The 24,522-nt window shown below is 41.2% G+C and overlaps 1 pseudogene; it reads right to left on the reverse strand.

The window, feature by feature from the left end:
• Nucleotides 1-7,050: 7,050 nt before the first annotated feature.
• LOC148102681 (uncharacterized) lies at nt 7,051-7,830 on the reverse strand (annotated as a pseudogene).
• Between the last annotated feature and the right edge of the window lie 16,692 nt (nt 7,831-24,522).

The raw sequence follows: 24,522 nt of genomic DNA on the forward strand, positions 1-24,522 counted from the left end.
GTGCTTTTTTTCTCCCCCTCCCGAGTCTTCCAATGCTCTGAATCTGAATATTTTCTATTTTATTTAGTTATACCTCCTGCTCTGAGAGCGCGTTTCAGCTTTAATAAAAAAAAGCCAGGAATGGCACTGACCCTGATTATCCCAACCCACACAATCTCATCAAACTGTAACATTCAGAACATGATTGCCTAAAGTGATAGATGTTATGACATAACAAGGATATTATGCCACGTTACAGCAAAGATTGTTAGGTGAGGCATTTTGGAGTCTAAAGACTAAATTTAAATATTATTGAACATAATGTTTATGGGACATTGGCTGTATAGTGACTTGTTTCTTACAACTGCCACTTGTATAAACAGTAACAGTAGTGATAGTGGGTTTTTATTTATATTTTTGGTACCACAGGAAAATATCTGCTACCTGCAGCTTCCATCAGAAGGCTCAAACAGTTTGTGTGCTGGTCGACTGAGCTGCAGTAACGGGCTCGTCTGGTTTCCTCTGGGTCTACCTTCTCAGAGATTTGACATTAATTAGGCTAGCTGATACTAATTGCCATCATCTGTTGTCTGCTAAAGAAGATCTCTTGATGTTTGCCAGGCTACTCTGGCCTTTTAAGAACTACAGTCTGCTGTCGCTGTTGGTGGGAGTAAGCGACAAGTGAAAGAATCACTGGGGGGGGGGAGGTTTGCCTACAGGGAAAACGTTCATAAAATGAATGAGGGGATACTGTAAGGTTGGAAAAATTAGTCTTACTCTGTTACTGTCAATCTTTGTATCGGTGTCCTGCTCATTTATGTTGTGGATCAGAAACTGCTCAAACTTTCTTTCTTTCTTTTCTTTTTTTTTTTTTTTTTTTTTTTTTTTTTTTAAATTTTAATTTATTTTTAGTTTTGCATGTTATGTGCAGACAGTGAAGTTAAAACCCCCTCTTAGGCCCTAAAAAATGCACCCTTTAAAGGCCCTAAGGCTACAAAACGGTCCTGCCCCAAAAAGGGCATTAAAAATATTATATATTCATATTTTTTTCTACTTTAAATTGGTCAGTCTTTTAAAACTACTTCCCCCTGAAATATTCATATAAAGTTTTAATTATATTTTCGTTGTTTTAACCCTTTAAATCCCAGTTTAATTACATGAGTGCCCTGTTTTTTTTTTTTAGCCCCCAAAAACAAAAAAACTAAATATTTTCCATAAAAAACATTTGAAGTAATATTCGTTTGTTATTATAATTAGGCCTTTAGATGGTCTAAAGATTGGCACCAACATTCATTTTTATCCACTTTTATTTTTTTTGCAGGAGCAGATTTAAAAATATGCACCCTTTAAGAGCCCTAAGGGCACAAAAAGGTCCCGCCCCAAAAAGTGCAATAAAAATATTATATATTCATATTTTTTTCTACTTTAAATTGGTCAATCTTTTAAAACTACTCCTCCCTGAAATATTCATATAAAGTTTTAATTATATTTTCGTTGTTTTAACACTTTAAATTTCAGTTTCATTACATGAGCGCACTGTTTGTTTGTTTTTTTTAGCCCCAAAAAACAAAAAAACTAAATATTTTCCATAAAAAACATTTGAAGTAATATTCGTTTGTTATTATAATTAGGCCTTTAGATGGACTAAAGATTGGCACCAACATTCATTCTGATCAATTACTATTTTTTCTAGGAGCACAGTAAATGTAATATAATGGTGATCATGTTTTTCACTTTTTGATTATGTTAACTGCTTATTAGCACTTATTATTTACTTATTGCTTATTACCACTAAATACTATTACCTTGTTGTGTTCTAAAATAAAATAAAAAAAAATATGAAAATAAAAATACAAGATCACTTTGAACCAGAAAACATTTATTTTAGAACGATGACTGTTTGAAATGGAGAAAGGTATGAGAGATATGAGAAAGAGATAAAGAGTGAGAGATGGGGGTTGGGGGGGCAGTCCTGCTCAGGTGGAGCAGTTGCTGCAGATGGTCAGGCTGTGGTCCTTACATGCGCCCTTCCCACATTTGCAGCAGGTGGTAACGACTCTTCTTCTTTTTTTGCGCAAAGGTCACATTGCTTCCTGCCCTTCGATTTGGCTGCAGAGGGACCTGCAGCAGCAGCACCCTGCGCATGTTTCACAAACTCTGCTGTGAGGGAAGAGCGGAGAAGTCGCTCTGTCTTTGCAATGTGCGGTTGAACTAAAGTTTCGCCAATCTCCTCGATGTACAGCCTCCTTCTGTATGCTTTGCTTTGCTGCCAGGCTTGGTCCACCACGGTCCACAGGACGTAACCGTTATAGAGCAAGATGTCGATCAGATGGTGGAAAAGGGCTAATGGCCACCGCCTCGTTCGCCTCCTACACGTGTAGGTGGCAACAGCCTAATAAAAAAACAAAACACACACACACACAAAAAAAACATTAAACCTACATATATTTTACACAAGAATATATGAGCAAGAATGAATAAATTCGTGCGCAACTGATGCGTAATGACACCTACCTGATCAAGTTTGTCCACACCTCCCTTGGATTTGTTATAGTCCTTTATGATGTGTGGCTTTCTCTTTGGGTCGTCGCTTACTCATGGAGTGCGGTGTTTGGAGCTCAACAGGAGGACATTTCTGCCGCGGCGGGGGACGTACGACACGGCCGTGTGCGTCATAGTAAAAGCGAAGACGGAGGAAAACACTCCTCTCCCCCTTGTCTGGAGCAGTTGTGGCGGAAGCTCCGGTTTGTTCTTCCTAATGGTGCCAACCAGGGTATTTTTTCGCCTGAGCAGCTCCTCTGACAGAGGGAAGGAAGTAAAAAAATTGTCACATGTGACGTTGTGTCCCTGGAGCCCCTCTGTCAGTTCCAGAACCACTCGCATCCCCTGGTTGATCTCAGCACGCTCGCTGGCTGCTTTGTCTGTGTAGAGCTGCAGTCTCCAGGCGTACGACGTCGCAGACCGCCCATACCTTCAGCCCATACTTTGCTGGCTTTTTGGGCATATACTGCCTGAAGGCGCACCTCCCTTTGAAAGGAACAAGTTGTTCATCCACACAAATTTCCTTGTTTGGGGAGAACATCATCTGGAGGCGATGGGTCCACATATCCCAGATTTTGCGAAATGGACCCAGTTCGTCATCACGTTGTCTTGGTCTCGAAAGTTTGTCATCGAATCGCAGAGCCCTGCTGATGTAGCGAAACCTTTTCTCGGACATGGTAGCCCGAAAAACCATCCGGCCGGATTTCTCACTCCAGAGAGAGTGTTGATTAGTTTCGGGAACGGTAAACACCAGCCAGAATTAGTAGCCCCACATACGCACGCAGTTCATCGCTGTCCACATCTTTCCATTCAGCGATAGTACGTCTCCCCTGGAGATTGGTCATTGAGACGATATGCTGGATAATTTCATCGGTGACAAAAAGAGAAAAACTGAATTGTGGGTCACTGATCCGGGCGGTGGCATAAAGAGTAGGTCCGGTTAGTCCCGTGGCTGCTGGAACGTAGCGGAGCGTCTCGGCGTTTGTAGGAGACCACTTTGTTCCATTTTTAGAAATCTGGACTCCAGCTCCTCCGTTTCCTCCTCCGAAGAAATCTCCACGTCATCCCCCGAATCCTCGGTGGATGATGAGGCACTATCCTCGCACTCGGGGTCCAGGATCATTTGCAACGCTTCTTCCGTGTTGTACCGTCTTGCCATTGTGAAAAAGACTACTCCCGCGCTACTGCTCATTCTTATAACCACGGCTTTAGTGCAGCTGCATAAACAACCTGAGCTTGCAGACAAAACAAGTCTAATTTGGCTTTGGTATTCGTTTTATATTTCATTTGTTTACATTGCAGTATGGACTTCAAAAGGAGAAAAAATGTTTGAAATTAGACACACACTCTTTGATTCTGAGGTTAGACACACACTCCTTTATTTTTTTTAAGACACACACACATTGATAGTGACCCAAACTCATCATTTGAGCAGAAAGAACGCTGCTGTAAATGTGGGATTTTCCAGCTGTAAATGTTGTATTTTCCAGCAGGCGTCAAATGTGAAACAAGGGCGCCACCTGGTGGACAAATAAAAAAAAATACAATTCTAAGGCCCCTACTTCAAAGTCTCAGTGAAAGTGGAAAGATGACATTTAATTTGATGGTAATGATTGGGCAGTGAAAAGTAGCGTTTATAATGGGTTTCAATGGGGCACAAAACGGTCCCTAGGGCCTTAAGAGGATGTGCATTTGTAGCTTAGCCACTGAAGCTAATTTAAAGAAGTCAGACTTAAATTTTGAAATAAAATTATACCAAACTTTTTTTTGGAAAGTTTGGCTATATTCCATTCAACACAGTGCAAATGGCTTGGAACCGAAAAATGCAAAAGCCACAAAATGGTCCCAGGGCTTCTAAAGGGAGATGACAAACACTCGACATGCTAAAAAGTCTGTTCCTCATTGCATCAATGCTTGGCTGTTTGTGTGTAGCCAGGATACTCAAGAGCCTTACAATGAAGCATATCTTGCCTTTGGCTTCAGCTGCACAATGGTGGTGCCAAGGTAGGTATCCCTGACAGAATTCATTTCTCCTGCAACGGGAGCACGCTCTGGGCTATCCAAATCACGGACAAACAGTATCTCTTGATTTTTAGTTCACAAAAACATAGAAAGACTAACTGCTCCTGAAATTCTGGAGATGTTTGCTCTTTATACAGTAAGGTTACAGTGGGGTACAAATAATATCTGGCTGATGCTGGCACAATCTGTTCCCCCGTCCAAATCACAGACAAACAGTATCCCACAGTCGTCTGTTTTTAAACCCATTTTGCACTGAGGCATTTTTATTCATTTATTTATTTTTAAAGGTAATGATAGCAACGTTGAGTATTGTTAAATAGGGGTGGCAAAACAACTACACGTAAAATAATTACACCATAAAGATTGTTTTTCTGTTATTGGCTTTGTCAAGGCTACGTACACGGGTATGAAAATGGAGATTTTCCGTTTGGGGGGGGACCCTGTCTGAAAAGTTTGTTTTCCTGGAAAGCCAGCTAATTTTGTGTTACTTTTCAAGTGCCTTCATCTCAAATGTTAATAACTAAAGATAATATTTTGGATTTTGTCTCACTGAGTCTCTTGGTCAGAGTTGGTCAAAAAGGAGACTAATGTAAAAAAAATTTTTACATTAGTCTGAGTGATTCATAATCATAAGTCACAGCGCTGGACAAATGCATACAGCATACATAAATTTAATTTTAAAAAAAGTTAATTTGGTCAGGATTTGGATTGTGAAAGTGTTTGTGTTGAATGTAGAAGTTCACTGTGAGGCCTGTTTTTCTAAATGGAGGAACAGTAACTGTGTGTCTATCTACGTGGTTTTAAAAAACAAACAAAACTGCAGAGCAAGATTAACAGCAAGAGAATTTTGTCCATATCCGCCACTGTAGAAATTAATCTCATGTAAACAATAAGGTGGCGCACAGTGTGACGTCAAAAAAGGCACACACTTTTGATGTTGCGTGACTAAATCTCCGTATCCCTTGTCCACAGGTAAACGCAAAAACTGAGTCTTCAAATCTCCACCCTGGCACGAGTTTTTAAAAATCTGTTTTTGATGATCCAAAATGCTGTTTACGTGTGGACGAAAAGTCCTCAACGCATAGAATTCATTCAAAAATGCCCGTGTAGGTGTAGCATAAGTTTATTTTATTGCTACCTGTAATTTATTGCAATTTACTTTAATTGTTTAATTAAAAGGTGAGGTGTGAAATAAAACAAATGGGTGTGTGTGTAGTTGGAGGATGTGTTTGTGCCGGGGAGGGTGGGGGTGAACAAAGGGGGGGCTAGCAAAAAAGTTTGGGAACCACTGCGTTAACCAGCACTGTAAGAACTGTCTAACACCCACACTATCAACATCCAAACAACACTGTCTTTTGTCTGTCTAGTTAAATATGTACCTTTTACTCTCCATGGCCAGTCAGAGTCTCCATAGTTGCACGTTATGTTTTCCCCCGGCTTGATGTCTGTTACTGCAAATAAACAGAGATGAGGCTGTCTGTTCATAGTAATGATCTTTATTTTGATGTTTGGACTCACATGATCATCATTAACAAGTCTGCCCAAGGAGTCATCCTCTCTGGCTGTTTAAGTGCTGAAACAAATAAAATTGCAAGAGATAAAATGACAAACTTTATGAACAGGCAGAATAAATTCAATTACATTTTTAATTATATGGATTTGCAACAAACTAGCAGTTTGTCTTAATGTGGTCGTCATAACATTTGCAAAAAGTATGCTTTGCATAAATTACTCTAAATTACATACCATAATTGTTTTCCATTTCATCAAAATTTAAACAGAAAGAATTTCAAGGCATCATCGTACAGTCTTACGGTGCATACACACCGAACGCGATAGAATCGACCAGAGCTTCACGTTTACATGTAAAGTCAATGGAGGAGCGCGATGAAGCGCGACGTGGGGTCTCGCGAAACTTTAGAAGCAGATTGGCATTGTGAAAATGCTTTTCTGCCTGATTCACGCGAACAATTAGCGTGACTGATGTGATCGAAAATACACGCTGCAGTTTGTGTGGTGCATTTTGTGCATTCGCGTCGACTGCTCAGTTGGAAAAATCTGAACTCCAAACCAATCAGGAGCCTGGTGACGTGATGCTCTGACCCTAGTTCAAAGGGGCAGGTCCGGCCAAAGCCATTCATTCTTCAGTCCTTTTTATTCCTGTCTCTCTGTAAATAGTTATATTTTATATATTTATGTTTAATGTTTTTTTTGTTTGAGAATTTTAATATTATTTCAAAAAAAAATTTGTAATGACTAATGTCTCAGTTCTACTACACAGCAAATATTGGCACACAACTTGACACATGTAGAAGTTTTCATATTATACTAATGAAAAAAATATACTACTATATAGGAACGTAGTGAAGACAATTATTTAAGAGAATAAAGAGAGGTTAGTTTATTTTGGAGGCAAGCTCCATTTATTAAGAAAGTTTTTTTTAAAAAAAGGCAGGAACACTCTTTAGAGGTTTGTGGGTGGCTCTTAAAAGAGCTGTTGTGGGGAAGTCACTGGGACTTAAAATAGGCTATGCTTTTGGCTGCCAAGAGACAGCTCCCTCTGCTGAAAAGTGGGCCATGAACTTCTCCTTCACCGGGACAGCCTCTCTGGAGGAGTTGTTGGCTGCTACACACCCCTCACAGCAGGTGCCACACCCCTCACAGCAGGTGCCCCTCTCTTGTCCAAACAGCGCAGAAAATAGTGGAGAACACACGTTGCCTTCACACACTTCTCTGCAACTTCAGGACTGAGCTCCATGGAGCGCCATTACAACCTCCACTGTGAGGAGAGGACACCGAAGACACACTCCACTATCATCTGGGCCCTGGAAAGGCGATAGTTAAAGATCCTCTTCTCTAATAGCAGGAGGCGTCCAGGGAAAGGCCTCATGAGCTCCCGCCGCAGCGGGAACGCTTCATCAGCCACAAAGACATGGGGCTGGGCTCCACAGTGTTCTCCACCAGGTAGAGGCTGGTCAGGGGGCAGATGGAGAGTCCCACTCTGAAGAGCCTGACCAAAGGTGGAGTTGGCCAGAATACCACCGTCGCTGGTCCTCCCGTACCCCCCAACATCAGTGACGCGGAAGCGATACCTTGCATCCACAACCGCAAGGAGAACAATGGAAAAAGTTCCCTTGTAGTTGTGGAACATGGATCCTGAGTTGGGGGGTGCCTTCGTCTGGACGTGCTTCCCATCCAGCGCTCCTGGAATCACTCTGCAATGGACCGCCAGTCTGCAGTTGAAGGCACAGCCCTGAAATCATCCACTAGACAGTCCCAGATGGCCATCGCTACCTGGGGGATGATCTGGCTCACCGTGGACACACCAACTCTGAAACTGGATGCGATGGTCATAAAATAGAAAAGGCCTTACCCAGCTAAGGAGGATATTAACACCTTTCTCGTGCCCGGAGAGTTAGAGAAAATGCCTCTGGGATCCCTGCTGCACAGTTTCAGGTAAAAAAAAAAAAAAAAAGATCAGGTATTACAAATGAATAGGGGAGACAAAATTAGTGTAGTGTAAATGTAAATGCGTTCATCCCCTTTTGTCTGATGAAAATAACTACATATACACACGTACGTCTATTATTCTGGGGGATTATTTGCGATGTGCCCCTCCCCTCACAGCAGGTGCCCCTCCCCTCAAAGCAGGTGCCCCTATCTCGTCCAAACAGCGCAGAAAATCATGGAGAACACACGTCGCCTTCACACACTTCTCCGCAACTTCAGGACGGTGCTCCATGGAGCGCCAATACAACCTCCACTGTGAGGAGAGGATACCGAAGACCCACTCCACTACCAGCTGGGCCCTGGAGAGGCGATAGTTGAAGATCCTCTTCTTTAATGGAAGGAGGCGTCCAGGGAAAGGCCTCAGGAGCTCCCGCTGCAGCGGGAACGCTTCATCAGCCACAAAGACATGGGGCTGGGCTCCACGGTCTTCTCCACCAGGTACAGGCCGACGCGGGACAGCAGCTCTTCAAACTATGCGAGGGACAGACAGTGGTACCGCTGAAAGCGTCATCCGGACGCAGCTCCTGGAGCAAGTGGTGAAACTCACCAAACTGCTCACGCGTCTGGAGGACCTGATGGACCCAGGTATGGCGAGGACGTCCTTTACGCCGCTGCTCTGCTCTCCACAGTAAATAGAGAAGGGAGACTCTCTCTTCAAACGCTAGATTGATAGCTGCCATCTACTTCCTCCCACATTTCCGCTTCATGCGCGTGAAAATTGCATATTTTAAAGCGCGACCAGTTCGCCTTGGACACGCTTCGAGGTGCGACTGTGCAAGCAACCAGCTAGGGGCGTGTGGCGCTTTTTGGGCGCTTCTATCGCATTCGGTTAGTTTTCGTTAGTCTTCCATGTTCCTTCTTGCTTATGACATCTCCACAATATTTCACAAGGAATTCTCCTTTATCAAAGTAGCCACCTACTAAACACTCCTTGACCTTACAAAAAAAAAATAGAAAATGTCAACATTAATCTACCACAGTGGTTAAACTTATGACTATACCAAAAATCTTCAAGTATCTTAGTATCTCACCTTTGAATAAATTGATTAATTTGACCTCAAATCCATCTTTGTCCCTACCCAAAAATGAAAAAATGTGCAACTTTGGGTTAAATCTTCACTCTTAGTTGCCTCGTTGCAATACACTGTACAATTTCTGTAATATTTCAGGAACATAGTTTACAGTGAAAACTGATATTTTACAGGAGGTGCTTTTAATCCTCTGGAGTCAAGGGTATAATTAGCAGTTTTTGACTACTCTTTGATTTGACCTCTATAATTCTTTGTCCTTTGTCCAAGTTCTTTTGGTGAAGCTTCAATAAACTCAATACAGTCCAACTTGCCAGGAACTCTGCCACCTTCTATGAATCTTTTTCAAGTGTTTTGGGGGGGGGTTTGTTTGCTTCCCCCCACCCCCACAGCACGAGTCTCTTCTGCAGACCAGCTTCTCTTCTATGAAGCTCCTGAGAACAAACAAAAGTATTAATAGATCTGTTATCATTTTAATTGAAGGGGCCTCTATGGCACTCAAGTACTCTGCACAACATTACAAACAGTAAAATACAGAAACCAGAAACATAGGACTGGTTAAAAATGTGACACTGCTGTTACATTTGTGGATTGAAAGCAAATTTAAACTGATGAGTCTTGAGTGAGGATTTGAAAAGAGAAAGTGAAGTCATATTTCTGATGTTAGTGATTTCCAGAACATAGTAGTGAGATGGGTGTGAGGGACAGACAAGCAAATAGGAAACCAAACAAGTGACAATACAACATGCGAGCAACTAAAATAAAAAGTAACCATTTATTTTTGCCGTTTCAGAGGAGATATTGTACTGCATGTTGTAAAAGCCTCAAAAGTGACAAACTCCAGTCCTCGAGGGCCAGCATCCTGCTTGTTTTTGAGTTATCCCTGCCCTACCTGCTGCTGATTACCTGGTTCAGGAGTGCTTTACCAATAAGAAGCTACAAGGGCAGGCTCGTTAAAGCCTGGAGTTTGACACCCGTGCTGTATGGTGTTATACAAATGTTGTAATTATTCAAACACACGTCCAAATGAACCTTCAATATCAAACTTTGGGATTTTGTGATGCATTTGCAGACATTTAGCACAGCTTTCAGTGGCTCGTTTTGGAGTGTTACCCCTTCAGTAGCTTTTCACTCCCGCTTCGCCCGCCATTGTTGTCTCTCTATGATAGAGCATGCCCTGGAATGATGAGAGTTCAAGTGCTGGGCTCCCACACCTTGAACTGGCCTCTTGTAGGGAGTGATGAGGAGGAGTGGATGTTGGAGGCATGGGTACCCTCCATCTGCGAGGATGAAATGCACCGACCCAGGCCAGCCCACGTACGTGTCAATGAAGTGGCCCTGATGGTCACAAACCGCCTGCAAAAGATGATAGATAGTAACAGGAAACTGTTTCCATAGCACTGACCATAAGGGCAGCTTGGAGACTTGATACGGATGTGGCAGCCTTTCAGAAAAGCTTGGTGGCGTGCCAGCACTGCAAACCCACAGGACACTATCTCCATGTCCTTCGGGGTCTTTGGGAGGTGGATGATCTGGTGGTGAATGGCCACCACTTCTTCTGTGACTCGGTGAACAATGTAGTGGACAGTAGAACGAGGCATCCCAAACACTCTTGAGACCACCCTGTAGGATGCTCCACTTGCCAACCAGAAAAGGAACACCAGGGTCTCAATTGTGGCACCCCAACTATGCTGCCGATCCTGGTTCAGGAGATTTAGCGACACTGCCAGAGACTCCCTGCTTAGCCAAAAATCAGGCCTTGGATTCTCCTGGTTTAAAAAAAACTTATAAATTATACTTACGTAAAAGAAGAGAAAAAGAGTGAGAGTTTATGACTATCATTTCACCGAAGGGGAGAAGTGGTAAGGGCGGGAACAGCTGGTGATGCAAATCTGAAGGCTAGCCCGTCCCATTTCACAGCCTTGCACTTCTGGCTTTCAAAGGACCCGGCCTTCTTCGAAGGATGTGGCCTAGGCCTAGGACTTGGGACAAGTCTGACATCTTTCAGATGAAACTTAATGGAAGCAGACGTGCAGCATAACTCTGGACTCTTCTTTGTCTGGTTTTGAGCAGTCTGCCGCACATGATTTTTTTACTTTTGCACGACGACTGATGTTTCCATAAGATCTTTTTGCTGAACATTCCAAAGCAATAACAGCAAGGTTAATAGTCTCCAACCAATGCTTTATTAGATGGCTGCTTCCATATTACAACTTCTCCTCTGCCCTTTTGTAGCACTTTGCTGTTGTGCTTTAAGTCTCCTTTATTGCTTAGTTGTTTCAAAAAGACTCTCTCTGCTAGGCGACAGAGGACGTAAGATAAATGAGCCCAGAGACCAGGGGGTTAGATAAAAAGAAAAACATAAGGTTTATTAGCACAACTGAAAACCGTTAGTGAAACAACTCACTAGGCAATAGAGATTTTAAACAAACATAACAAACAACTCAAATAACACTAATAACACCAGTAGAACACTACTCATCTAAACATCTCACAGGAGGCAACTCAAAAACAAAGGCTCAAATGGCAGCAAGGCAAAGGCAAGAGGGACCGTCTACACAGTCTGTTCACATCAACAAGTCCCCCACGAATGAAGGATCCTCAGCCTTTTATATTCTCAGGTAATTGCAGTCAGCTGTGTCATTGGTCTGTCGTAGTCAAGGCTCCTGCAGCAGCCAATGGTGTGAGTGGTCTGGCACACTCTGATCTGCATGAAGTTGGGGCGGGCATAGGTCCAGGCCAGCCAATCCCCCGTGAGTCCTGGAACACTTTGATTTCCATAGAGAAAGGCGGGGCCACCTGAGGCCAGAGGCCGTAACACTCTTCCTTTCTTTAGAACTCGGAGGGCAGCTAAAGGCATATGCCAACTCTGCCATCTCCACGTGCTTCCTCTGCAGATGTCTTGAAATGTTTGCTTGAGACTTAACGCAGTAAAGACATAATGCCTCTTGTCCCATACTCGTTTGTCCTTGCTCTTTGTACAGGTTTTTACAGTCACCTTTGATTTCACATTTATTTATTTTTCTTGTGATTATTTCTCCTTTTCCCATGTGTTCTGGATTTCTTTTTAACAGTCACATTTCTCATTTCTTGATCATCTCTTGAAGTAGTGCTAGGAACTTTAGGGATCTTACTTGGCAGACTGTGGGTTTCACCAGCACTTGATTCTGAGCTCTGACTTGTTGTATTCTGTGTCTGAGCAAATGGATAACTCCAGCTCTGAGGAATCACTCTGGTCCTCCTGAATACCTGACTGTAGGTAAAGAGAATAATTATCATGAGAAGAAGTCAAACATTAAAGACACCTTAAGTGTCATCTTGAAGATGAACTATCAAATGTAATTATAAGTATAGTTTTACGGCTTTATTACATAACTCCAACTCCAAAAAGTTGAGACGCTGTGTAAAATGCAAGGTAAAATAAAATGCGATGATTTTCAAAGCCCACATCTGAGGGTATGGGGGAGCATTAGTGCCTATGGAACTGGCAGCTTGCACATGTGAAAACGCATCATCAGCGCTAAAAGATAATACAGGTTATAGAGCAACATATGCGCCCATCCAAACTTCTTTTCAGGGAAGGCCTTGCGTATTTCAGCAAAACAAGGACTGCTGAGCAGCTAGAATCTTACATCAGACAAGAATGGGAAAACATTCCTCTCCTTAAAGTCCAGCATCTGGTCTCCTCAATTCCCAGATGTTTACAGTGTTGTAAAAAGAAAGGAACACTACACAGTGGGAAACATGGTCCTGTCCCAACTTTTCTGGGACATGTTACTGCCATCAAGTTCAAAATGATCTAATTATATATTTTTTTTAAAAAATAGAAAACATATCAATTGCTTAAACTGAGATTTTTTTCCATGTTCTACTATGAATAAAATATGAGTTTAGGAGATTTGAAAAACACTGTGTAGAATGTAAATAAAAGCAGAATTCAAATGAACTAAAATAAGATGATACAGTATGCTGACACCTTTTATTGCATGGAAAACTTTTTGTCAGTGACACTAGTGCCATACACCAAAGATGACTTTTTGTTTTCTTTCCACAAACATTCTGTTGTATCAACCCACATGACAATAATTTGCAATTAAATCAAAAAGTTACAACCATACAAAGAAAATCTGGTATAGTTCTGTGGAAAACCTCCAAATTGCTGATCCTCTGCTGTCAGCTTCGTCCATGCTATTTTATCTGTGCTACTGTTGACATAGTAAACATAACAGTAGAAATGACATGAATAGACTGGTTTGTGGTCACCAATATAACTTTTTTTTATTCTGAATTAGAGTGTTTTCTGATATCTGGCTTACATAATTTATATTTTAAAAATGCTGAGTTTTAACCATGTGTTGTCTTTGTGCCATTTTCAAGTACAAAGGCAAGATCAATGTCTTATTTGCATTTTATGTAGAACACGAGGCTGACCTCACAGACATGAGTATCGTGCTAGCAGCAGTTGTTCATGGTAAGTGCATCAAAGGATCACGTTTTTGAAGACAATCACGTCAAATCTAAGAATCATTCCCACCTTAACTGTCGATTCTTGATGCAGATTCCAGTTTGCATCTGTTGTCTTTACCTATTAGACATTAATAATTGTTACTGAATTGTATGTAGGAATTTTAAAGACTACATTGTTCTTAGTAGAACAATGTTCAAATATTTTGTAACAAGGCACATACCTGTGTTTGGCTTGCTGCCATGGCTTCCTTGACCTAATACCAAAGACAAAATTCAAGGTCACTACTTAGTTAAATTTAAGTAATCCAGTTACAGTCAATGACTTGGATGTGATATAGTACAACTGCACCAACAGTTTTTGGTGTTGGAGTGACATTATTTCCTTTTTAACATACTTTTATTAATAACTCTCTGTACGTAAAACACAATCAGGACAGGATCTTATCATTTCCTCCAAGGTGTCTTATTATAACACTAAAACAGTGGCCAAGAGACGACATAAACACACTTTCCATAAATAGTGAAATTTTGGCACTAAACTACCCCACAGCCAAGATTGTTTCAAGGCACAGTTATAAAACACTACACAAAATGTAAGCCTTTGTATAACTATTTACATCATTTGCTCTAAATAGCCAAATAAATATTGCATGGCAGCCTTGATCTTCCATTTTTAAAAAAAAAAACAACACTTTCTGAAGCCCACTTTAGCAGCGGAATGCCAGGCTAACTGTCCGGTTGTTTGACAGTGGAAAAACACAGACAACAAACATGAAGAATATGATAACAGATATCAGGAATGAGACAAATAAGGCTACACAGAGCACCCTTGCTCAGTTGGGTCATGCTGATGTGCACTACACCAGTAAATATAGTGTACATCCATCCATCCATCTTCATCCGCTTTATCCGAGGCCGGGTTGCGGGGGCAGCAGCCTAAGCAGAGAGGCCCAGACCTCCCTCTCCCCAGCCACCTCCTCCAGCTTATCCGGGGGAACACCAAGGCGTTCCCAGGCCAGCTGAGAGATATGATCTCTCCAGCGTGTCCTGGGTCTGCCCCGGGGCCTCCTCCCGGTGGGACATGCCCGGAACACCTCACCCAGGAGGCGCCCAGGAGGCATCCTTGTCAGATGCCCGAACCACCTCAACTGGCTCCTTTCGATGTGGAGCAGCAGCGGCTCTACTCTGAGCCCCTCCCGGATGGCCGAACTTCTCACCCTATCTCTAAGGGAGAGGCCAGCCACCCTTCGGAGGAAGCTCGTTTCTGCCGCTTGTATCTGCGATCTCGTTCTTTCGGTCACTATAGTGTACAGACGCCGCTCAATCACTGAAAACATCTACACTATTTAGTCATCACTCATTGGAAAGCTCATGCTACAGGCTGACAGGTGGTTTAATTTTTAATTGGGTCTGAAACTCTGATAACAAGTAACGCAGTATAAAATGCCATGTTGGCGTAAACATGTGTGAACGTTTATATTTCAGATGAGATTTGATGGATAAAGGAGGACGATGATTTCAAGCATTTTGGATTGTATACTATGGGCTCAAAATGTGGTCATAAATATTTTGTACTTGTAAATCGGTTTTGTACTTGTAAATCAGGATTTGTATGTGTGAAAAAAATTTGTGTGTGTGTAAAAAAGATTTGTATGTGTAAAAAAAAATGTGTGTGCGTAAAAAAGATTTGTATGTGTAAAAAAGATTTGTGCGTGTGTAAAAAAGATTTGTGTGTGGACTTAGCCAAAAAAACCCTGCAAGTTACAAGTACGAATTTTGACCCTATTTTTCTTCCTTTCATCTGATTGGTCAGTGTCATGTCAATCACAAATGTAACAATCCAACCAGAGAACAGATGGGTTTGGCTGTCGGAGGGGCGCTTTTTTGAACTGCAGGTCCTTGAAGGGTAATACAGGTTGAAGCTGGAGGATCTCTATATAAATATCCGATAGCAGCTAGGTCCCCTAACTTTCAGTTGCTGTTGAAAGGATAAAGTTGTGGTATATCAGTGGTTAGAAATACCATTATTACTTTAGGATTAGTTTAACACAAAGTCAGGGCTGACCCGGGACCATTGCTGTGAGTCACAGTGCGCAGCATAAAAGTCCTTTCACATCCGACGCAGGATGTGCTGCTAATGCTAACTGCTAACTAAAAGCAAAGAATCCAGAATTTGTTGCTGGCTGCTGAGCTCTGTGGGTTTTTGCAGCAGCTCTACCTGTACTAGATGCACCTGCTACTTGTCTTTTCTATCTCTGACTTTATGTCCTCTACAAGAGTTTCTGTTTTTTTTGCTAGTTCTTCAAATGTTCAATAAAAACATCTATGCTAATTCATAACGAAGAAAGCTTTGTAATGAAGACTGTCATTTCCAAAACACTGCCCGCCCCCACCCCGCGGTCCGCAGCGCTGTTGAAAAGGCTGTAGAAGTCCCTATATTAAACACGTAGACCTGTGACACAAAAATCACCAAACTCGGGCGACCACAGACTGTTTTCCTTCGTGGTGATGAAGGAAAACGCTGAGTTGGCATGTAAAAGGGCATTTATTCCCTTCAAAGACCTGCAGTCCAAAAAAGCGCCCCACCGACAGCCAAACCCATCTGTTCTCTGGTTGGATTGTTACATTTGTGATTGACATGACATTGACCAATCAGATAAAAGGAAGAAAAATAGGGTCAAAATTCGTACTTGTAACTTGCAGGGTTTTTTTGGCTAAGTCCACACACAAATTTTTTTTACACATACAAATCTTTTTTACGCACACACAAATTTTTTTTACACATACAAATCTTTTTTACACACACACAAAATTTTTTTACACATACAAATCCTGATTTACAAGTACAAAACCGATTTACAAGTACAAAATATTTCTGACCACATTTTGAAGCCATAGTATACACGTTAAGACAATGAAATTCAAAGCATTGCTACTCGCACGCGTCACACTTCACTAGTTTCGTTTACATATTTTGAAACGCTAACTTGAATAGCGGAGATGGGCAACTGGGGTAGAGGTGGTGATCTGAAGTAGTTTTCCAACAGTCTTGAAAGAAATTCCCAGAGATGCTGAGCACTTGTTGGCCTGTTTGCCTTCACTCTGCGCTCCATCTCATCCCAAACCATCTCAGTTGGGTTTAGGTCAGGTGACTGTGGAGGCCAGGCCATCTGGTGCAGCGCTCCATCATTCTCCTTGGTCACAAAGCCCTTACACAGCCTGGAGGTGTGTTTGGGGTCATTGTCCTTTTGAAAAATAAATGATGGTCCAACTAAACGCAAACTGGATGGGATGGTATGCTGCTGCAGGATGCTGTGGTAGCAATGCTGGTTCAGTGTGCCTTTAGTTTAGAATAAATCCCCAATAGTGTCACCAGCGAAGCACCCCCACACCATCATGCCTCCATGCTTCATGGTGGGAACCAAGCATGTAGAGACAATGATAGAGGGATGGTGGATATATTGGACAAAGGATGTTGAATATGGAGCTGCCACGCAGGAGGAAAAGAGGATGACCTCAGGGGAGGTTTATGGATGTAGTGAAGGAGAACATGCAGAGGGTTGATGGGGGTGGGGGGTGCCTGCTTACACTGGAACTGGGGACACTGAGCGACATGAATTTGATTAATTTAACAAACATTAAATGATTAAGAACGATCAGCATTGCTGCTTTACCAGGTGTAACTATGAAGTTTAACATCCAGGCATCCATGAAAACAGAATTTATTACATTTAACGGAGTTAGAAGTTAGCAGGAAGTTAGCGGAAGTTAGCTCACTAGTTTTGCTAGTTACCTAAACATGATATATCATGTTCTGACTGGGAGATTTCTGAAAAAATTCAAACGTACAGCTCTGCTATCACTTCCAACATAAATGAAGACAGAAAACTAAACAGCAGTGACGTTTGTAACTGAAGTTGGGCTAGCTGGTATATCATGATGTGCTACGTGATCGCTAGCGACACAGCTATGTTAGCATAACATAAACAGTGAAACTGGAGGATGAACGCTAACTTTTTTCCACTCGATAAAAGTTAACATGAGGGTTCCTGATGGTTAGAGACAAATGCAGTCGCATGGCAGGATGCTGCAAACGGACCAAACTTAAGTCAGGAGAACAACTGAGATAATCCATCCACAATACGAGGTTAGTCATTAATATACTGCAACAACACGGGAATAGAGCAGCTGCGAGAGAATTCAACATTAATGAATCAATGGTACGGAAGTGGAGGAAGCAAAAAGAATGAGTTGAATAAAGCTTGATTTATCTGACTGCTTTGTTTTGCTTAATGTGTCTTATAATTCTGTGCATCTTATGGTCCGAAAAATATGTATCTGACTTTTTTATTTGGCACACTGCAGTTTAATGTTGCAAAGCACCTCTTTTTAACTTCAGTGGATATTATACATGGTTATGCTCAGGATATGTCAGCCCATTTCTACTGAAAATGTTTTTTGGTTAAAGTTTCAGCAAGGAATTTGCATTTGCACTGTTTTTTTTTTTTTTTTTTAATATATATATAGCTTTAATATACATAAAAAACAGCTGCTTGTTTAAGTGAAAATAAATGGATTGGGGGGGGGGGGGGGGGGGTTGCGTTGTGGAGTTGTATTTTGTCTCGCATCAATTATATCGTCAGTTCTATCGTTATCGCAAATTTTCAAATCTATATAGTGATAAATATTTTTGGCCATATCGCCCTGCTCTAGTGCTAAATTCTGTTTTTTATTCCTCCATACATAATACAGGTCTCCATCTAGATTAAGCATGTAAATGGGCGGAGGGCAAGGGGGGTGGAAGCACATAAAAAAAAAAAAAGGGAATACTACACTTAAATTCAACTTGAAATGAGCCATTATACTCCTTTATCCTGAAGGTCTCAGCTCTTCTCTTGATTATAAACCTTTCTTTGCTGGTTGACACCTCAGGATAACAATTGTGGAATTTCAAATCCAGAATCTCCCTCAAAATTTTAGGATCTATTTCCCTCACACCTATTCATTTATCTAACAAACCTAATGACTTGCTTACTCCTCTGCGCCATAGACTCACAAACTCAAAAACACAAGACAATCCAACTGGCACACCTCAGTCACTCACTTTCTTAAATCGACTCACTTTCTCATGCTCTACTTAATCACACTGGCTTGAGTTGCTTTCTATTCACTAACTGCTATCTCCTCACAAAACCACAAATGTTTGTTAAATTAATCAAGTGTATATAGACTGTACATAAGTGCCAATTCTCACCAGCTGCGTGGATCAATTATTGCTTGATTGACTGACGGGATGGTGGCCTTAGTCCTATTGCATCAAAAATATCTATTGCAGTGCCATTTTTATAATTCAGCATGATAGCTGAAGGAAGGATATCAGGGGTGTCAGGAAAAACTTTCAGTCTTACAACTGATGGGATCATGTGGGATGTTATTTGAATCCAGGACCTGGCCGGCGGTTCTGGGAAACCTGGGAGTAAACTTGTGGATCCAAGCTGAATAGGGGGGGAACTTCATGCCCAGTGTAAGACCAGTACTAACTACTAACAGCATCAAGACACTACAAAGTAATAAACATCTTCACCACAGCTAATGTGTGTGTGTGTTCAGTTGATGTGAGTGATTACTATTGGTGATTCAACAGAAATTGGGGGGGATGACAGCCTCTCTCCACAGTTTGACCTCTGACTCATCCTTTAATAATAAAGGGTCCAAGGGTTCCATCTAAATGTGATAAAGAAGGACAACTTTTTCTTTTAAATAAAAATGAATGAATAAAAATAGCATTAGGTAACTTTGTATTATTCTACCTTGAATATGGTACCTACCATGTCTTTACTGGAGTTTTAATTTAAAAAAAAAAGTTTAAAATCTTAAACTACATCTAAGAAAATAAATGTGAGGAAACTGACAGCTTTGACCCATCCCCTGACAGCCGATCGATCCGGATGGGAGCAGTCACATACTGCAGATAGCTGTGTCTTTACTTGTCAGCATAGATCTGATGCGTCCACAGATAGCCGACAGAGAGCCGATGGGACTACCTGCACTGTCGCAGCCATCAGGCCCATGAGGCGGAGATACAGGCCCCAGCTCGCCCGAGAGTGGGGGAGAAGTGGTCAAGGCACGTCCTGAGGACTTGCTGCCACTCAACTGTGACGGAGTCCAGGGACATGCCCAGGAAGGTGGTGGTCTGAGACGGTTCCAACCTGCACTTCGGTGCCCCAGAGTGCGAATATGAGAGACCAGAAGGGCAACATGGCTGCAGCACTGTTCTGAGGAGGCACAGACCAGCCAGTCATCTAGGTAATTCAGGTCCAACCGCAGCTGCGGCAGACTTTTCCCTAGCTCTATAACTGCAAATAAACATGAGCAAATTAAGCACAAGTGAGCTGGAGATATAATTGCTTTCTCTATTATTATACTCTGTAACTTTAGAAGTTAATTATTAAACAACTACCAGCATCAATTAAAAAAGGGGATGCACCTGAGTTTGGAGAAAATTGATGCCGTGACTCTGCGTCCAACACGGTTACGTTTTGGAGGATGATTGTCGAGGGGAACGTAGTCATCATCTTTGGGGTCACAGGTACAAAGAAGTCTCTTTACCCCTGAAATGTTGGTTGCTGTTACAGTAGGATGAGTTATTGTTGTTACCTCTGGAAACACTTTTTTAAATGTATTTTCTGTTTTGTAGCTTCAATACAGAAAATACTTGAGCTGAGAGCATCATCTTAATTGTTGTTTTTAACTGATGTTTGTGTTGGGGGAAAAAAATCGAAGTTTGATCGCTGAATTTGGTAGGACTAAATTTTATTTCCACACACACTTGTAGATGGATTTCAGTTTGCACACATCATCTTGAAGACTAACCTGTGAGAATAGGTTTATTTTTAGTGTGTGATAAAGCTGTGGCTGACTGTTGTCTAAGTCTTAATGATAAACAATTTAAATTCTTGAGACTGATGCTGTGGGCCAAGTTTATGCAAATTTATTTGACCACCTGTCATAAAACCAAAATAACTAGTGCTGTCAGCGTTAATCTCATTAAAATGACATTAACGCCATAACCGCATTAACGCGGCAAATCTCTGTGAGCAAGTTAATGCGGATCGCTCCGTGCGAGGGGCTGCACGAGCTAACCGCAATAACGCGTTGATGCCGTGCATCCCTTGCACGGGGCGTAAATCTGGAACTAAAATGAATAGTACAAGCTTACCCTCAAATCTTAGATTTTCTTTGACTATTAATATTATTGTACCTTAAATTTATTAAATTTATTTATTTACATTTATTAATTCATATTAACATTGAATCATAATTGAATGCTGTAAACAAATAATACTTTTTACTCTCAATCATTAGTTTCACGATTCAATCATAAATTTTGTTCCTGGAAAAAAAAATCTTCTTCATCTTTTTTATTAATTAAAGTAATCTTTTATTGCAACTTTTATTGTTGTTAATTATACTATTTTAGTTCCAATTACTATATTTTAATCATTCTTTAAACAAAACTAAAAATAAATAAATAATGCGTTTCAGTGTTCCAATATTGTTTTACATTTTTGACAGAACTTTCTAAGATAATACTTATGTGTTATTAAAAAAATAAACATTTAAGAAACAAAAAAGCATGCAATAAAATAAATGCATGATATCCTTGTGAATTGGACACATAAATTATTCATTAATATTGGATAACAGGGATCCACAAGGTGACGAAGAACAATGGAGAGACTAATGAAAATTGTGCAATGTGTTTGAGTAAAAATAGGAGTTTAATGTACACAGCGCTGTTTTTGAAATAACCAGCAGACCTGCTAGTTCAGAGACTCATCACTCATGAAGAAAGCAAGACAATGATGGAACCGGGTTTTACTTGCTAGTAAGGGAGGCTGGTCGGAACCAGGCTCTTGGAGCTGAACGTTCATCACCTGTTTCCTAGACAACTTCAAATAAACAGCCTTCCTTGCAGCCTTTCTGAGAACACAAGCACTGCCCATTGTAAAAAAAAAAAAAAAACTATGGTCACAAAAGGTCAAAACACTGTGTGAGTGTGTGTACCTGACTTCCTGCCACACAATATATGCTTACAACTGCTTAACCCACATTTCCTGGTTATCCAAAGGTCATCTCCCCACACGCGTATATGGCTTAACTTTAATGGTTCACCATATGCAAGCATAGGCGAGCCCCTAAATGGCCGGGGGTGGACATCCCTCAGAAGATAAGGAAACCAGAATCTCACATGGGATGTGCCTGCAGATAAACAGCTACAGCTAATTACCTCCAGCATCATAGATGTGTAGGGGAGGAACAGACGAATATCTAACCATGCAGTTTACTTACAAATTTAAGTACAACAATGACAACATTTAACAATTTCAACCTAACACTGTATTTTACTCATTTTTCTAATTGAAACAAATAAATACAGTAAGGATAGAACAGAATTGCATATACGGGCCATTTGTCCAAGTTCTAAAGTACAGAACGTATAGTATGAATATGAGGAGCAGACAGTCACCTAACCATACCAGCAGCACAGAGGCATCAAGATCGGGTCAGCTGACAATCTGCCTGGATATTCAATCTTCTTCTAAGAGTTCAAGGACTAGTAATACGTTTTAAAGGCACTGTATAATTTGCAGCCCAAGTGTCTAATAAGTATGTTTAATAAAATAATAATAATAATAATAAAATATGTTTAATAAAAATATGTTTGACTGGCCAGAATGACAGGGCAATCTGGAGAGTAACAGAGAAGTGATGGAGTATATGTATATACTGGAGGAAGAGATTAGCCGATTGGGAACAAATGGAACAGAAACTGCAGATAAAACAAACAATAACTATATTTATTATAATTAAATAAAAGAAAAAATAAAACCATGACACGGCATAAAGAAAAATGTCTTGCATAAGGTTAACTTCTCAGCTTTTACACCATATAATCATGTTGTGTAGGTACCCCATATTTTGCCTGTAACCCTGGAGGTTCCTGGTCTGTTTGGAGTGGTGGTTCATGTCATACTACAAGACCCAGGTTTTCTCAGCAGAACAAAGTGATCAGTATTATCCACGTCACCTCTCTAAGGCTGGCTGTAGGAATGTGGAATTGGATATCTTTGATGGAAATGCAATGTTGGCGTTAAACCACTGGATGGCAGACAAGATACACCTATCAAGAGTGTGTGCTCAGACTCAGTCCAGTTGCTTCCCATTACTCAGTTTAGTTGAAGCTACGACTTACCTACAGGCAGCAGTAGGAAGCAGACAAACTGAGACAAATGGATCACAAAAACGTCTTTATTGGCATCTAGTGATGTCCGGTGAGAAGAGGAGGTTTGAGGACTTCTTGGCATTCTGTGTGGGTCTCCAAATCCTGCCACTAATTTGTCATTTGTATGAGGTAGCAAAACAAATAAAAGAAGCTCCTCAATGGCAGCAATAAGAGTGGAATGACGGGACAGCTCCTGATGTGCAGAAAGAGCATCAACTAAACAAAGTAATACATTTCAGTCTATTTGCACTGGGTAGTGTTTAAAGTGCTAATTAGCATTGTGTGTTAATGACAGACTTCACAAGGTTATACACTTTAAACTAGTTTATACTCGATGGCAAATACAATCATCTATTGTGGATCATATCATAAATATCACAACAGATGGACTCAAATGCAGATTTATTGACAATTAGAACAGTGACAGGAGACGGTAACTACAGCTGAGGATATTTTATCAGGCCCAGGATTAAGAGTCGCCTGCAGTGGATGAGTCTACAAACTGGTAAGTATAATATAAAGGAACATTTACGAGGGGTCAGTCTGAGGAATAGGAGATGCATATTAATATCACAGGTGGAAATCTGAGTAATACTGATGCACATCCTTGTTATTGAGTGTAAAGAAGGAGTCGACTGGAAATGTTTCAGATATGAATCCAGTAGCAGGTGGAGAATGGCAGTACCACCTACTGAGTGAGGTATCCTCATCTTACAGATGAGAACACGTAGAGTGCTGGAAAAAGGTATTGATGCCCTTCCAGATTTTTTTTTTTGAAGAGAAGAAGAAGAAATTATCCCCCACACCGTTACACACACCGTTGCATCTCCACCAGCAGCTTGAACTGTTGATGCAAGGCAGGAGTGATGAGTGCTTTCATGCAAAGCTGTCTGTTGTAAAACCTAGTCAGCTTAATGTGTTTAATATAGACATTTAAGGGAGGGGCAGTTGGAGCAGTCTTCAATGGACATGTAGATGAAGGGAACAGGGGTGAATAGTGGTGGTGGATTTAATGGAAGAATGGCGTACTGATGGTGAACACTGAACACAGTAGAAGAAGAGGCAGGACCACAGTGTGTAAGAGTGGAGGAAGTTGCACTCAGGTGGACTAAATCTTGCACAGAAATTGCAGTCCGAAAGACAGGAGAATTCAAGATAGTGTAAGGGGAGAACAGAGCTAGACAACATCTGGCTCTAGCTCTGGTTCTTGATTTCCAAAGTCATCCTACAGACTAGCATCAAAGATTAAATGGTGGAAATTTTGGAAGGAAGAATGCTGTGCAAGTTTTAGGGAAGAGTTGAGACAGGCTCCGGGTGGTAGGGAATGTTACCGGGTGACTGAATAATTACAGGTGAAGTAGTGAGGTAAACTGCAAAGGTGTTTGGTGCAACCTCTGGACAGAAGAAAGATGATAAGAAGACTTGGTGGTGGAATGACGAAGTACAGGAAAGAATTCAGAAGGAAAAGTGGGATAGCTAGAGAGTCAAAGGAGCTTGCAAAGAAAAGCGTCTGGACTTCTTTAAGTTACTTGAAGACGTTTCACCTCTCATCCGAGAAGCTTCTTCAGTTCTAAGGTCAAATGGTGGAGAGTCCCAGATATAAACCTAGTGGGAGTTTCCCCCCACAGAGGGACAAAAGGACCCCCTGATGATCCTCTAATCGCCTGAGCCAAGGTGTGAAACTGGGTG

The sequence above is a fragment of the Neolamprologus brichardi genome, chromosome 5 (assembly GCF_056152115.1).
Source record: "Neolamprologus brichardi isolate AB-2024 chromosome 5, ASM5615211v1, whole genome shotgun sequence".
NCBI lineage: Eukaryota > Metazoa > Chordata > Actinopteri > Cichliformes > Cichlidae > Neolamprologus > Neolamprologus brichardi.